This window comes from Crocuta crocuta, unplaced genomic scaffold (genome assembly GCF_008692635.1).
Source record: "Crocuta crocuta isolate KB4526 unplaced genomic scaffold, BGI_CrCroc_1.0 scaffold345, whole genome shotgun sequence".
In the NCBI taxonomy this organism is placed as follows: Eukaryota; Metazoa; Chordata; class Mammalia; order Carnivora; family Hyaenidae; genus Crocuta; species Crocuta crocuta.
The window spans coordinates 2809292-2825978 of NW_027527574.1; the positions used below are offsets into that span (position 1 = coordinate 2809292).

The window sequence follows — 16687 nt, forward strand, 5'->3', positions numbered from 1 at the left end:
ACCAATTGAGAATTAAGGCCCCAAGCTTCCCATTCATGTTCCATTATCCTGTTAGACTTACTTACAAACCACAGATTTAAAGGTTAATTACTTAGAAGTTCAAGACAATGGCCAGAGAGCACTAATCCCCAAGAGCTGATCCCCTTCTGAGGACAGAGTCCTGTGGGCCGCAGGGTCACATGCCCATGAAGCCAGCCCAGTACCATATGTGTATGTTTTCTGCACGCCTATGCATGTATTTTATATTGTGTATGTGAATGTGTATATGGAGGAAGGAAAAAAAATCATACTTCTACTTCTTGCTTCAAGTCCCTGAGTAGGTCAGGTCTGAGCAGAAGGGAAATAAGGTCTGAATTGATCATGCCATTAAGTTTTTAAACTGTCTATCTGACTGAAGCTTATTTACCAAAATGTTCATGTATCTGAATGTAGACCTGCATGTTTAAAGGATGTTTTATAAATTAAATATTAAATATTTATAGTTAAGATCATGGGCAATTAATTTCACAGCATGCTAAGTAATTTAACATAATTGTCCTTGGCTATAATCTTGATGCCAAGAACCTCCTACTCTGATTCTAGTTCCTTCCTTTCCACTCACTTTAACTGAAAAAAAAATGTAATGTTTGGTGGGGCAACTTACAAAATCTAATAAAAGTGGATATAAATAGATTAAGTCATCTAATATAGGACAATGCAGATTTCAGAAAGGAAATGGGATAGTAAGAAACCAAGCAGGTGCTCTACCTCTGTTACCCTCATTTAATTCTCTCACAGTAATACTGAAAGGGACATACAAATGTCTCATTCCTACAAAAGAACACTGTAGAAGGGCAAATACCCTTACCAAGGTCATCCCTCTAGTAAGTGACTATATATAGTCCAATCAGGCTACAAACTTCTATGACCTTTCTTTTCTATCTTTTTTTCTTCTTTTCTTTAAACATTTACTGTCCATTTACAATGTGCCAAGCATTATCATAGAAATGAGTGATCAATGTCCACTGGAGCCCAAAATCCAACGCTGTGTTTTCAGTATGGTAACGTGTGGCTTTGTGCGTTTGAAATGTGGCTAATATGAATTGAGTTGTGCTGTATGTTAAAGTATACACCAGATTTTAAAGACATAGTAAGAAAAAAGAATATAAAATATGATACCAATATTTTTTCATACTGATTACATATTAAATAATAAGTTTTATATATATTAAGTTAAATTCAGTATGTTTAAAATATATTTCATCAGTTTCTCTTGTTTTATATGGTTACTAGAAAATCTATTTTTTTAAGTGTATTCATATTTTAGAGACAGAGGGGGAGGGCAGAGAGAGGGGGAGAGAGAGAATCCCAAGTAGACTCAAAAACTGTGAGATCATGACCTGAGTCAAAATCAAGAGTTGAATGTTTAACCTACTGAGCCACCCTTGCACCCCAGAAGATTTAAATTATAAGTACATCTCACATTTTATTTTTATTAACATCACTGGTCTAATGATCCCCTTTAAATCTTGCTTCAGGATATATAAATGAATTACCTACCTGTAATGTTTAAATATTCCAAGATTATTTTGAATAAGAAATAGGTGTAATCCACTGTGGAATGTATCTTCCTGCCATCATCAATATTTATAGACTATATATTCAATCTCTTGAAATTTCAGAAATTTGCTTAACTAAAATTAGCTAAACCTTGTTGGTTTTCCTTTTCCTGACAGTATATAAATGAACAGATAAATACCTGGATCTCAGGACACAGGAATTTTTGTAATAGAATAAAAAGAGCTTTTTCACATTCTTCAAGTATCTCTTAGAGATTTAATATCATAGTATGCATTTCTCCCAGCATGAAAATTTTTGATTGTTTAGAATTTAGTACATTAAAAATACTTTTTACATTTTCCTAAAGATGATGAGGCAAGGTTCATTTTCAGACAAAACACTTGTGTCTTTATGAAATATCTATTAACATGAGCAATGGGGAATAATGCAAGAAAGCTACCTTTCCTATTATATTGCTACATACTGAAACAGGAATACAAATTAATTTATAATTCAACATAAAGACTAACACTCTAAAATTGTATATCATGTAACATTATTGATAAGCTTGGAAGCCTAACTGAAAATGTAATTCTAAAAAATATGTACAGTAGTAAGAAACACCATAATTAGACTACCTGGTATCAGATGGAGAAAAACTCAAAAATCACATGAATTTACACTATCCTTTAGTTCATAACATTTTATGTACTACAAAATTCTCACTTTATAAGCCCATCCTACATTGAATCACTCTGTTTTGTCATAAAATATAGCCTTAAAATATCTCAATTTTAGGGACATCTGGCTGGCTCACTCAGTAGAACATGCTACTTTTGGTCACAAGTTCAAGTCCCACTTTGGGTATAGAGCTTACTTTAGAAAAGAAAAGATAGTGAACAAAATATCCCAATTTTATATTTAAAGAGGAAAATATTCATAGATACATATAAGACAATATGAACCTATATAAAGTAATACAATAAAATAGAACAAAAAGTGGGAATCAGAAAATTCTTGAAATTTGAGCTACCTGCAAACTTTTTACTATTTAGTTTCTTCATACCAACAATGGAAAAAGTTAGATGAGCTTGGCCTGAAAATCCCATGAGAATCATGGATAGAACATACAAAAAGAAACTTACCAGTAAGGAGTGATACAAATTATGTTATTAGTATATTAAAAACAAATTTATTCTATTATTTTGTTAAAACATCTTTCAATTAATGTTTTTCGCAGCCATTGTGGCAAAAAATAAAAAACAAAAATATTTTAAATATCTTAAATTTCAGCTTTTTCAAACCATTTTTGGAATTGCCTTGGTACAAAATAATAACTAACATTGCATCAATAAATGAAAATATTTATGAGAAGGTACTTGATTATTACTGCAGAATTGGGGGAGATAGAGGACCAAAGAGTTAAAAAGGCAAGTAGCAATGGTTTAAATGTACATGAGGCCAGCATCATCTCCCTCTCACTGCACCTGTTGTAATATAGTGGATTTCTGAATAAAATTAAATCTATTTAGAATGTATAGAAATTATTATTTTGGGGGAAGAACAAGCATCTTATGAAAGGCAGCAAAAAGGAGCCAAGAAGAAAGTTTTTGATCCATTTTCTAAGAAAGATTGGTATGATATGAAAGCACCAGATACATTCAGTAGAAGAAATATTAGAAAAACACTAGTTACCAAAACTCAAGAAACCAAAATCACATCTAATGTCCTCAATGGTCATGTTTTTAAAGTGAGCCTTGCTGATCTACAGAATAGCTGACTTGAATCATATTTAGAAAATTCAAGCTAGTTACTGAGGATGTTCAGGGCAAAAACTACCTAATTTCCATGGCATGGATCTTACCCATGACAAAATGTGCTTCATGGTCAAAAAAGGGCAGACCATGATTGAAGCTCACGCAGATATCAAGACCACCAATGGTTATTTGCTTTATTAGCTTGTGTTGGTTTTATAAATAAATAAAGCAACAGTCAGATTCAGAAGACCTCTTATGCTCAGCACCAACATGTCCTCCAGATTCAGAAAAAAATAATAGAAATAATGACCCAAAAAGTGGAGACAAATGACTTAAAAGAAGTGATCAATAAATTGATTCTAGACAGCATCAGAAAAGACACTGAAAAGATGTGTCACTTTATTTATCCACCTCCTAATGTCTTTGTTAGAAAAGTAAAAATGCTGAAGAAGCCCAAGTCTGAATTGGAAAAGCTGTGGAGCTTCACAATGAAGATAATAGTTCTGGAAAAGCTACTGGGGATGAGAATGGTGTTCACATTGAACAAGCTGATGGATATGAGCCCACCAGTCCAAGAATCTGTTTAAAATTCAGATACTTAATGGTGACAAACAGAAAATCTTATTTGTGATTTTAAAAAAAGAATGTATTATTTTAAAAAATCTATTTTCCACTTCCAAAATGAGTTGAAAATACCTCTCTACCCTTTTCCCTTCCTATCTTCAGCTGGCTTCACATACTGTCAAAAGGCAGGAACAAAGAACATGGTTTTTGCCCCTTTGGTACTGAGTACTACAGACTGAATTGTGCTCTCTGCAAATTCTTATGTTGAAAGCCTACCCCCCAGGGTGATGATATTTGGAGATGGAGCCTTTGGCAATTAAGTTGAGATGATGTCATGAGGGTGGGGCCCTCATGAAGAGATTAGTGGCCCTCTAAAAAGAGACCAGATAGCTCTCTCTCTGAATGTGCCCTCTCAGAAAAGGCCATATGACAAAACAGCCAGAAGCCAGCTGTTTGCAAGCCAGGATGACAGTTCTCATCAGAGCCCAATCACGGAGGTACCCTGATCTCAGACTTTCAGTCTCCAGAACTGTGAGAAAATATTTCTGTTGTTTAAGCCAACCAGTCTATGGCATTTTGTTGTAGCAACCCAAGCTGACTAGTACCTGAATAACCTCTGAGGGGCAAGTGAAGAAGCTGGAGAGTTGCACTGGTACATGGGGGAGAATTCCCTGTACTCATTGAGAGAAAATGAAATGGACACTCATTACAATTAATGAAAGAAAACTATTACATTAGACTTTACTAGAAACAAAAGTTTTAAGTATTGACACTAGGTTTTAAAAAGACACAAAGGAACAAAATTGAAAGGAAATAAACCAAGTTGCTAAGCATGGCTGTTGAGAGGGTGGTGGCATTCATGGACAAGTTTTTTTTTTTTCCTTTTTTTCAAATTGTTCTTTAATATGTATGTCTGTATGTATTTTTATAACAGAAAAAAATGAAACATAACATTTGGCTACTGATCTCAATACAAAGGGAGTCTAACAGCAAGTTTTGTTTATTTTCAGTTATCTTCACAGGGGAACAAAAGCTATTTATAAAGCATTTTTTGAGTTCCCACATGTCTACCATTTTATTGGCTATTTTTTTTTTCAGCAGGCTTCATGCTCAGAGAAAAGCCCAATGTGGGGCTTGAACTCACAACCCTGAGCTCAAGACCTGAGCTGAGATCAAGAGTCAGTTGCTTAACCGACTCAGCCACCCAGGTGCTTCTCTACTGGCTATTTTTAAAGGGTAAGTGCTGTCCTCCTAAAATTCATCCATTTTATTGGAAGAAGATTCCATCGCAGTAACTGATAATTTACTAAATATAACAGTGTTTAGAAAATGTTCATTGTAATGAGTAAATGCTGATGGAAAATCTAATGACACATATCAGGGTTTCAAAGAAAGTGCTCACTCAGAGCTGGCCAACATGAAGAGCTGGAAAATATAATGATTACTATAAATTCATGAAATAGAAAGCTATAATGAAAACCAGAAAGCTAAAAGTTACTTCTAAAAAAAAAAAAAAAGAATAAAGTTGACATTCAGCACAGCTGACCCAAGAGAAAAAGGAAGGAAAGGAGGGATAGAGAGAAAACTTAAATAATTAATATAGAAAATTAAAAAGGAGACATCAGTACAAATGTTATTATGGACAACTTTATGGGAACACTTTTGACAATTTAGACATATTTCTATAAACATAACTTATAAAAACTGACATAAGAATAAAACAGTTTCCTCGGTTCCAATTTTATTAAAGACATTTAATCTGTGATTTTAAAATTTCATATCAAGAAATTTCCAGGCCAGGTGGCATCATTAGTGATTTCTCCCCAATATTTAAGAAAAAAATAGCACAATCTTACAGAAATTCTTCAAGCAAATGAACAAAGTGGGAATAGTTTCCAACTTATTGTATAATGTTCATTATAACTCAATGCCAAATCCTGCCAAGAACATTATAAACAAGGAAAATTACAAGCCATTTCTCTTTTCAAAATAAGTTTAAAAATCCTCAATATAACATTAGCAAATTAAATTCAAGTTCAGCTTATTCCAAGGTTGAAGTTTTGTTTCACATCTGAACATCAATAGGCATAATTCACTACATTGAGAACAAAGGAGAGAAATCATATAATTATCTTGAGATAAGAATAAAATCATCTAAGAAAATTCAACACTGACTCATGATATAACGTCTTAGCTAAGTAGAGTCTTCTTAAATAAAATACATAGGTTTTAACAAATACTATACATTATACTTATTGCTAATATACATAATAATTCTTTCTGAGATAGAAAATGAGAAGGCTGCTCACCAATTCTGTGTTACATTGTGCACGAGGGTTAACAAATGCAATAAGGTAATAAAAAATAAATAAAAAGTCGAATAGGAAGAAAAGAACATAAACTGTCATCATTCATGGGCAACATGATGATGTATTTAGAAAATCTAGAAGAATCAACAGATAAAACAGATTAACTACTAGAAATTATGTTAATTTATAAAGTCTATAAGATGTAAGGTCCATATAAAAAGATTAACTGTGTTTCTATGTTGCAGAAATGGGGGTGAGGATAAAATAAGATTTTAATAGCATTTAATATACCGTCAAAAACTTCAAATGAACAGAAATAAATCTAAAAAATACATGCAGAAAACTATAAAATATTATTGAAATCTTACAAATGCCTAAATAAAAGGAAGGACATACCATGTCTATCTGCATGTCATTTTGAAAATTTGTAAGTTTTTTGCGATTCTTGCTACCTACCTGGGTACAGGCAAATCTAAAAAAATATAATCTTTTTACATGATACTCTACATGGAAAAGCCGACAGACTCCACCAGAAGCCTACTGAACTGATCCATAAATTCAGCAAAGTCGCAGGGTACAAAATCAACGTCCAGAAATCAGTTGCATTTTATACACCAATAATGAAGCAACAGAAAAAGAAATCAAGAAACTGATCCCATTCACAATTGCACCCAAAAAAAAAAAAAAAAACATAAAATACCTAGGGATAAACCTAATCAAAGATGTAAAAGATCTGTATGATGAAAATTTATGAAGGAAACTGAAGAAGACACAAAGAAATGGAAAAACATTCCATACTCATGGATCGGAAGAATAAATATTGTTGAAATGTCATTACTACCCAAAGCAATCTACACATTCAAGCAATCCCAATCAAAATTGCACCAGCATTCTTCTCGAAGCTAGAACAAACTATCCTAAAATTTGTATGGAACCACAAAAGATTCCGAATAGCCAAAGTAATATTGAAGAAGAAAACCAAAACGGGAGGCATCACCATCCCAGACTTTAGCCTCTACTACAAAGCCGTCATCATCAAGACACTATGGTGTTGGTACAAAAACAGGCACATAGACCAATGGAATAGAATAGAGAACTCAGAATTGGACCCACAAATGAAGGGTCAAATAATCTTTGACAAAGCAGAAAAGAGTATCCAATGGAAAAAAGACAGCCTGTATAACAGATGGTGCTGGGAGAACTGGACAACAACATGCAGAAGAATGAAACTAGATCAATATCTCACACCATACACAAAAATAAACTCAAATGGATAAAAGCCCTGAATGTGAGACAGGAAACCATCAAAACCCTAGAGGAGAAAGCAGGAAAAAAACCTCCTTGACCTCAACCGCAGCAATTTCTTACTTGACACATCCCCAAAGGCAAGGGAATCAAGAGCAAAAATGAACTACTGGGACCTCATCAAGATTAAAAGCTTCTGGGGGCGCCTGGGTGGCTTAGTCAGTTGAGCGTCCAACTTTTGCTTAGGTCATGATCTCACGGTTCGTGGGTTCGAGCCCCGCGTTGGGCTCTGTGCTGACTGCCAGCTCAGAGCCTGGAGCCTATTTCGGAGTCTGTGTCTCCCTCTCTCTCTGACCCTTCCCTGCTCACGCTGTCTCTCTCTCTCCTAGAAATAAATAAAAAAATATTAAAAAAAAAAGATTAAAAGCTTCTGCATGGCAAGGGAATCAAACTAATAGGCAACTAGAAGAATGGGAAAAGAGAGTTGCAAATGACATATCAGATAAAGGGCTAGTATACAAAATCTGTAAGGNATCGACTGATGAATGATCAAGAAGATATGGTTTATCTATACAATGGAATACTTCATGGCAATGAGAAAGAATGAAATCTGACCATTTGTAGCAACGTGGATGAAACTTGAGGGTGTTATGCTAAGTGAATTAAGTCAGGCAGAGAAGGACAGATACCATATGTTTTCACTTACAAGTGAAATAGGAGAAACTTAACAGAGGACCATGGGGGAGGGAATGGGGAAAAACAATTAGGGAGAGGGAGGGAGGCAAACCATGAGAGACTCTTGAATACTGAGAACAAACTAAGGGTTGATGAGGGTGGGGGTGATGGGCATGGAGGAGGGCACTTGTTGGGATGAGCACTGGGTGTTATATGGAAACCAACTTGACAATAAACTATACATTTTTTTTAATGTTTTATTTATTCCTGAGAGAGAAAGAGACAGCGTGAGCAGGGGAGGGTCAGAGAGAAGGGGAGACACAGAATCTGAAGACAGGCTCCAGGCTCTGGGCTGTCAGTACAAAGCCCGACGTGGGGCTCGAACCCACGAACCGTGAGATCATGACCTGAGCTGAAGTTGGACACTCAACAGACTGAGCCATCCAGGCGCCCCTACAATAAACTATAAAAGAAAAAAAAGAAACATCATCTTTATAAAATAATGACAATTATGGCATGGCTTGTGAGATTACAGTTAAATAAAAGACAAAATTAGAATAATGGACAATGATAGCAAGAAGTTCAGATTAGGGGAAGAGCAAACCTACAGTACTTCATTTTGCTGTCCCAAAGAGGGTAATATTTTTGTTCAATTTTGCCATATTTAAATCAATATCATTTGTTTATCAAAGACACTCTTAAAAGGAAGTGAAAAGACTAATCACAATACAATAGATGATTAATATCAAGAATTTAATAGAACTCTAAATCTACGAATCTAGGGTGGAAGCAAAGTGATAGTATTTGGCAAGGGCACATAAGTAGATGTCAGTTGCTATCAATATTATTAAATAAATGAACTAAAAGAGGGCAATCCATGAACAAGTGATAATTCATCATGACAAAAATTAATCTATTAATCCATTAATCTAATTCTGGATTCCTGAGACTTAATAAATACTAATATATACATACATATATATATACATATATATATATATATGTTTGATTGAAAGGAAAAAGGACAGAAGTAATACAAGTTTTTTCTTCCTTGTTTGTTTTCACTAAGAAAGTTCTAAGCTACCAGGAAGAGGTATGAGCCCTCAAAACCAACTACTCTAAATAATATCAAACCCTTGTGGAATTAGACTTCCATGTATTTTTCTAGTTTTATTTTTTATGCCTTCCTGCTAGTTCAGCCAGGTTTTTAATCTTATATTTTAATATTTAACTAGCATTTTTAAGTGTTCTGTACTCAAAAGTCTTTCCTCACACAGTTGTTCACCATGTTCTCAGAAACACACACACACACACACACACACACACACACACACGTATAAAGCTGTATTTTTATAGGCTGTATTTTGTATTCAAAATGAAAACAGCATATATGAGGGGGCCCCTGGTGGCTCAGTCAGTTACGCCTCCGACTTCGGCTCAGGTCATGATCGCTCAGTCCATGGGTTCAAGCTCTGCTTCAAGGCTCTGTGCAGACAGCTCAGAGCCTGGAGCCTGCTTCAGATTCTGTGTCTCACTCAGTCTCTGCCCATCCCCCGCTCATATTGGTCTCTCTTTCTCTCTATCTCAAAAATAAAAATATTAAAAGAATTATTTAAAATAGCATACAGGAGCTCTATGGGTGAAAATAAGTATTCTAATAAATTAGATAAATTTCTTCATTAAATAGAAAAAATAAATATGCAAATTGGTACCAGTCTTCTAGAAAATAAAATGGCATCTTCACTCATACAGTGAGTACTTCCTATGTGCCAAGAATGATTCTGGATATAAGGGATTTAGTGGTGAATAAATCAGTCAAAACTGTCTTCATGGATTTTACATTCTAGCAGGAGGAGGCAGACAAAGTCAGATAAATGAAAGAAGCAATGTGTCCTGAGATCTCAACTGTTAGAGATCAAAGTAAAGCAAGAGATGTAACACCACTGCAGGTATGATTGCTGCTATAATAAACTGGCCAGGAATGACCCCATAGGTAAGGAGGCAATTGGACAACACCCAGAAGTGTTCAAAGAGTGATGCCTGTGATATCTAAGAGAAGGAGCTTTCTAGGAAAAGAGAATAACACCTATGAAGTTCCTGAGTTGGACATGTTAGGTTTGAAATGCCTGCTAAAAATTCAAGTAGACAGCTGATTAAGCAGTTGAATGTGAGATGGAGTTCAGGAGAACAACAGGCTAGAGATAAGTTTGGAGTCATCAGCATATAAATGATACTTAGAGCCACAGCTTGGATAAAATTACCAAGGGAAGGAGTACAGCTAGAGAAGAAATTCAAAAATTTAAGGCCAGGCCTCTATGAGCACTAGTGTCCCAAAACTCTTAGTGGGGATTTAAAAATATTGTTAGAATTTGGAAGGTGATCTGGTTGAATAATAGTGCTCTTCAACATCAGGTTTTGGAAATATTTCAAAGGTGTAACTATTAGAGAATATATGTAGTATTATGGAAAGCAAAATCTTTTAAGGAAAAGGGCTCAAGGAATGCAGAAGCCAATGAGTCAGAGAGCTTATTTATTTGGTCACCCAAATCACAGTTATTACAAGACTGATTCTAGAGAAAGCCATAAGGGCCCAGGGGCTAAATTCCTTAAGATATGAGAAAATGGATGCAAACCAACAGATTACTGTAAGAAGACGAGATAATGGAGGATATCATTTGATAACATGGGATTCAAAGCTGGATTTATGTTAGAGAAGAGGAAGGGAGAATGGTCTGGAAGAAGCATGAGGAATAAGGTCACTTCTCCATCTCCAATCCCAGACAAGAGAGATGTGGGAGAGAGAACAATCACCTCTTGAGAGAACAGAAGAGAAAGAAATGTCCTCAGGTCTAGGGACAGAGCACAGATTTCAGTGAGACCAAGAGATGAAGGGAACACTTAGCAGAAGGTAAAGATTTAGGGCTTTTGCTGGTTACTGGCTATGATTCCAGGGACAAGAGTAAACAGTTTCTAGGAGCAAAAAGGGTAAGGGATGAGGTCATGAAAAAGGCATATATAATTAGAGAGAGGGAAGTGGGGCTTTGATGATAAGAGGTGACCTGGAAGTCCTAGGTGTCTTATGGACACTGATGTAGACAGAGTTAAAGGTAAAACTTAATGAGATTCATCCCAAGGGTCTCAAGGCTGTAAATCTGCCAAGTCAGGTGAGGTAAGAAATCTTGCTAAGAGCAAAGGCTGGGGGTTGGTCCACTTCTCTCTGGTCAATAATTATGTACAGAGATTTTAAAATCTGAGAAGCAGCCCTACAAGAAAGGGAAATATTCTAACCTTTTGTTCTTTCAATTGAAGATAGTTTCATTCTTTCCTTGAAGATTACTGATGGTGAAAATAAAGCCCAAAGAACTGATGGGACTCACACCAGGCTACACACAGAGCTGGACCTCATGTAGAGCACGGTGGGCTTTTTGGACACATTTCTCTTCTCCTCAGAACTTTATTTTGAAAAACTCCATTAAAGAGCTCCTACCATAGGCCTATTCCCTTAAAATCATAAATATGGAGGTAAAGCTCTGAAATGACTAGTGAAAGGGGTGCTTGAGGAATATCAATTTCACTGTTACTTACGACATTCATTTAAATTGCAGAGTAAACAGGCAGATTCAAGGTCTAGAGCAGGATGCTAACAACAATAATGACAAAAATCTTTGAATCCAGGAAAGGTCAGAGTGATTGTGTTTACACAATAACAAAAAAGCTCACTTCCTGAGTTCCATGCTATGATAGGATTGAGTGTGTGTTAAAGAGGTAGGTCTTATGCTTCTAGTAATATATCCTTCAGCATGGGGTCAGAGTTAGGTCACCAAACACCACATTCTCAAGTCTATACATGCTTTATTATTTATATCTAGAGAACTGAAGTTAATAGTCAGAGCTCAATTTTCTTAAGCACCAGGATGTATGTTATACATGTTATAAGCATAATTTAAAAACTTTGAGGTTGGTATTGTTATTATTCCCCATGTAATCAAGGAGAAAACTGAATCATAGATTGATTAAGTCACTTGGATGAGGTTTCCCAGTTAGAAACTGGCAGAGCCAGAATTCTAATCTCATTAGAGCAACTAGAACAACTTCAGTGCCTTCACTACTGTGCTTATAATATAGCCCCCTTACCTGCACTTTCACTTTATGTGGTTTCAGTACCCATGGCCAACCAGGATCCAGAAGCAGATGATCTTCCTTCTAACATACTGTCAGAAGGTAAATAGAAGCCTAATGCTGTCATAATGTCTATGTCATTCACCTCACTTCATCTCATCAATAGACATTTTATCATTTCACATCATCACAGGAAGAAGGTGGGTATAGTACAATAAAATATTTTGAGAGAGAGACCATATACATGTAACTTTTATTACAGTATATTGTTATAATTGTTGTTTTATTATTAGTTATTGTTAGTCTCTTAGTATGCCTAATTTATAAATTGAACTTTACAATAGGTACATCTGTATATGTACACATAATATATATAGGATTTGGTACTATCAAAGGGGAACTATTGTACCACTTTAAAAGTCAAGGCTTCAGGGCACCTGGGTGGCTCAGTCGGTTGAGCGTCTGACTTCGGCTCAGGTCATGATCTCGAAGTTTGTGGGTTCGAGCCCCGCGTCAGGCTNTATATATATAAGATACAATTATTATATATCATACATAATAATATACATAAGTCTAATGAATAGAAATCATGACTTTGTCTTAACTCCCATGTTCTAATTTCCTTTCCTTTTTCCTTTAATAAGAATAATTTAAAAAATAAATTTAAAAAAAGAATAATTTAAAGGAAGGAAAAATAAGATAAAAACAGAGAGGAGGCAAACCGTAAGAGATTCTTATGAACCCTCAGAACAAACTGAGAGTTTCTACAGGAGAGTTGGTGGGGGAGGGGGGGAAGGTTAAGTGGGTAATGGGCATGAAGGAGGGCACTTAGGGATGAGCAATTGGTGTCATATGTAAGAGATGAGTCACTGGGCTCTACTCCTCAAACCAACACTACACTGGATGTTAACTAACTTGAATTTAAATTACAAAAAAGAATAATTTATTTATTCTAAAAAGAATTGGGCAATTTTAAGAGCCCAGTAAATTACCATGTACCCCTGAGGAAACCACAGATGTGCAATTTTCGCAATTTTAGTTACATTCTCTTATTAAATAGACCTCAGTGACTGTTTCAAACATTCAGTGAAACTAAACCATGTTAATAGTGGTATGCAGAAAAAGTTTTCCTGGACAAATTTGTAGACTAAAGCTTTAACATGAACTAAAAAATTAACATGAATTTTAAAAAGTATTCATAAAGTATTGATTATTTTTCACCTAAGACACAAAGCCAGGACCACACCTAGGTTATTAAAAGAAAATCAACATTTTTCACACTTCTCTAATAGCTATATAAAGTAAGTTGCTGAGCACAAGCTTTCAGATATTTCTGCTTTTACGAAAAAAAAAAGTTGTCATAATAAAAGAGTGGTTTGGCTGTAAACAAAGCAAAATAAAATGAAAATTCAAAAATTCATATAAAACAAAGCAATGATGGAATTTCCACTCTTATTTTATTAAAATACATTTCACTTTAAGTAAAAAAGAACAGCCACCATATAGCATTTGGAAATAATATTTTACTGAAAATTTTTATACTTTCAGCATATTTAACCTTCTAACTTCCCCATGAATTTATATGAGTATTGAGAGACTTATATCATAAAACTAATAATCTGCCCAACAATTTGGTTTTAAAGCATATAAATGAAATGTATTACATTTTACTTATTTTTATGGTATCTCTGCAGTCTACACATAATCAGTGTAAACCAGCACTATAAAAGAAAAGTGGCCGGTGCCAGTTTTTTGCAGGTATATATTCACTGTTGTTTTTGTATTTTATTTCCCTAAACTCATCTTTTTATTTTAGCCTATTATGCAGAAACAGACAGACACATATGGAAAAATATTCCATTTGGGTGGCTTCTTTTAATTTGTCTTCATTCATCCATTCATTCAACAAATGTTTATTAATGCCTATTCTGTGCCAATGTGATAAGACAGGGAGGGAGTCCTTAGCTCCCATGAAGTTATTATGGCTCTATTAGTAAATATTCCAAATATTTCAGCAGAACATTTTTCCATGGACAGAACCTTTAGCAAACCTCAAAACACATCCTGTAGGTGACTGCCCATTTTGCTGGCTTTCTACTCACAATTTCACAGTAATCTGCAGCTAGTAATTGAGACTTTCTCAATAAACATTTTAGAAGGATTTTCTGTCTCTTCTTTGGCACTAAAAAAACCAGTGGTCAAGCCCCTGTAGATTAAGTTCCATGTATATGCTAAAAGACTTAAATTTCTACATTAAGAGTAAAGCCCTGAGAATTAGTGAACCCTTCAATGAACTAAGAAAAAGGAGGAAAACATGTGATTTATCTGACCTTGATGGTATTTGAAAAGAGATTTTTATCAATGCTTAGTACAATTCTGAATAAACTAAATATCATAGAACTTTCACTTATGAGGTAGTTAAAGACTGGAAAACTTCAGCCTTCTCAGTTATCAGATATCAAGATTACATTATTTCACCCATTAGATCCTATACTTTATGAAGAATTTTTGACAGCATTTACTTCTTCATACACATATTCAATTCTAGACTCTGCTGAGATCCACATTCTTTACACTACCTGGGACCTCAAACTACCTGATCAAGCCTTAAAAGAATTTAAGCTATGGTTCAATTCAACATTCAAAAATTTTAAACAGACATGTATTCAAGTTTAAACAGCATGTGTTCAAGATTCCAACATTATATTCACAAGTATTTAAAGTGTTGGTGAATATTGGTTGGATTAATGAAATTGTGGTACTTGAGCCTCCATTTAATGCTTGAATTCCTTATAATAATCAAAACAGAGAAAATTGCAGCTGGATAAGGCAAATTTTATGAAAGAATGTCTTAAGAATGCAAGAAGAAGCTTCTGCAAATTTTCAATATCAGTCAAAGTCCCACTCTACAATAAGAGTTTCCTCTTAATGACAGCCTGAAGCTTAAGAACATGAGCAACAAGTTTAAAAAGAGGAAAACTACAAAATAGTTTCTTTGGATCAATAGCCCCTTAGGTCTGTCTTTAAGCAACTCACCAAGTTCCAGAGAGTTAGAATCATCTATATTTTCTTTGGAAGAATTATGTATTTTTTCAAAACAATAATAACTCAAGAACAGAAGAACTTATAGAATTATAAGTAATTTATGCTTATAATTTTCTAAAACCTTCAATATTCACACACATTAAAAACATCCAATCTGCTAGAGGGACAGAGGCAAACAATAAGAGACTCTTAAATACAGAGAACAAACTGAGGGTTGATGAGGGGTAGGGGAGAGGGGAAGTGGGTGATGGGCATTGAGAAGGGCACTTGCTGGGATGAGCACTGGGTATTGTATGGAAGCCAATTTGAAAACAAATTATAGGGGCACCTGGGTGGCTCAGTCAGTTAAGCGTCTGACTTCAGCTCAGGTCATGATCTCACGGTTCATGGGTTCGAGCCCTGCATATTTGGCTCTGTGTTGACAGCTCAGAGCCTGGAGCCTGTTTTGGATTCTGTGTCTGTCTGTCTCTCTCTCTCCCTCCCCTGCTCACGCTATCTCTCTCTCTCTCTCTCTCTCTCTCTCTCACTCACAGAAATAAAATATTAAAAAAAAAGAAAACAAATTATAACAAAAAATAAATAAAAATAAAACATCCAATCTGGGGCATCTGGGNGGGAAGTGGGTGATGGGCATTGAGAAGGGCACTTGCTGGGATGAGCACTGGGTATTGTATGGAAGCCAATTTGAAAACAAATTATAGGGGCACCTGGGTGGCTCAGTCAGTTAAGCGTCTGACTTCAGCTCAGGTCATGATCTCACGGTTCATGGGTTCGAGCCCTGCATATTTGGCTCTGTGTTGACAGCTCAGAGCCTGGAGCCTGTTTTGGATTCTGTGTCTGTCTGTCTCTCTCTCTCCCTCCCCTGCTCACGCTATCTCTCTCTCTCTCTCTCTCTCTCTCTCTCACTCACAGAAATAAAATATTAAAAAAAAAGAAAACAAATTATAACAAAAAATAAATAAAAATAAAACATCCAATCTGGGGCATCTGGGTGGCTCAGTCGGTTAAGCGACTGACTTCAGCCTAGGCCAAGATCTCCCATTCCCCCTAGTTCAAGCCCCACACCAGGGTCTGTGCTGACAGTTCAGAGCCTGGAGCCTGTTTTGGATTCTGTGTCTCTCTTTCTCTCTCTGCTCCTCCCCCACTCATGCTCTCTCTCTCTCGGTCTCTCAAAAATAAAGAAATATTTTTTAAAAATCTAGGAGCGCCTGGGTGGCTCAATTGGTTAAGCGTCTGACTTCAGCTCAGGTCATGATCTTGAGGTTCATTTATTCAAGCCCTAATGTTAGCCTCTGTGCTGAGAGCTCAGAGCCTGGAGCCTGCTTCAGATTCTGTGTCTCCCTCTTTCTCTGCCCCTCTGCTACTCATGCTCTGTTTCTCTCTGTCTCAATAATAAATAAACATAAAAAAATTAAAAATTTTAAAAAATCTAAT

At 35.5% G+C, this 16687-nt stretch overlaps 1 protein-coding gene and 1 pseudogene across 3 annotated transcripts in view; one reads left to right on the top strand and one right to left on the bottom strand.

Moving 5' to 3' along the window:
• Nucleotides 1–3883, top strand: part of LOC144237143 (small ribosomal subunit protein eS1 pseudogene) — a 28858-nt pseudogene extending 24975 nt beyond the window's left edge.
• Nucleotides 1–16687, bottom strand: part of IQCM (IQ motif containing M) — a 503262-nt gene that overhangs the window by 364085 nt on the left and 122490 nt on the right. The window lies entirely within an intron of this gene.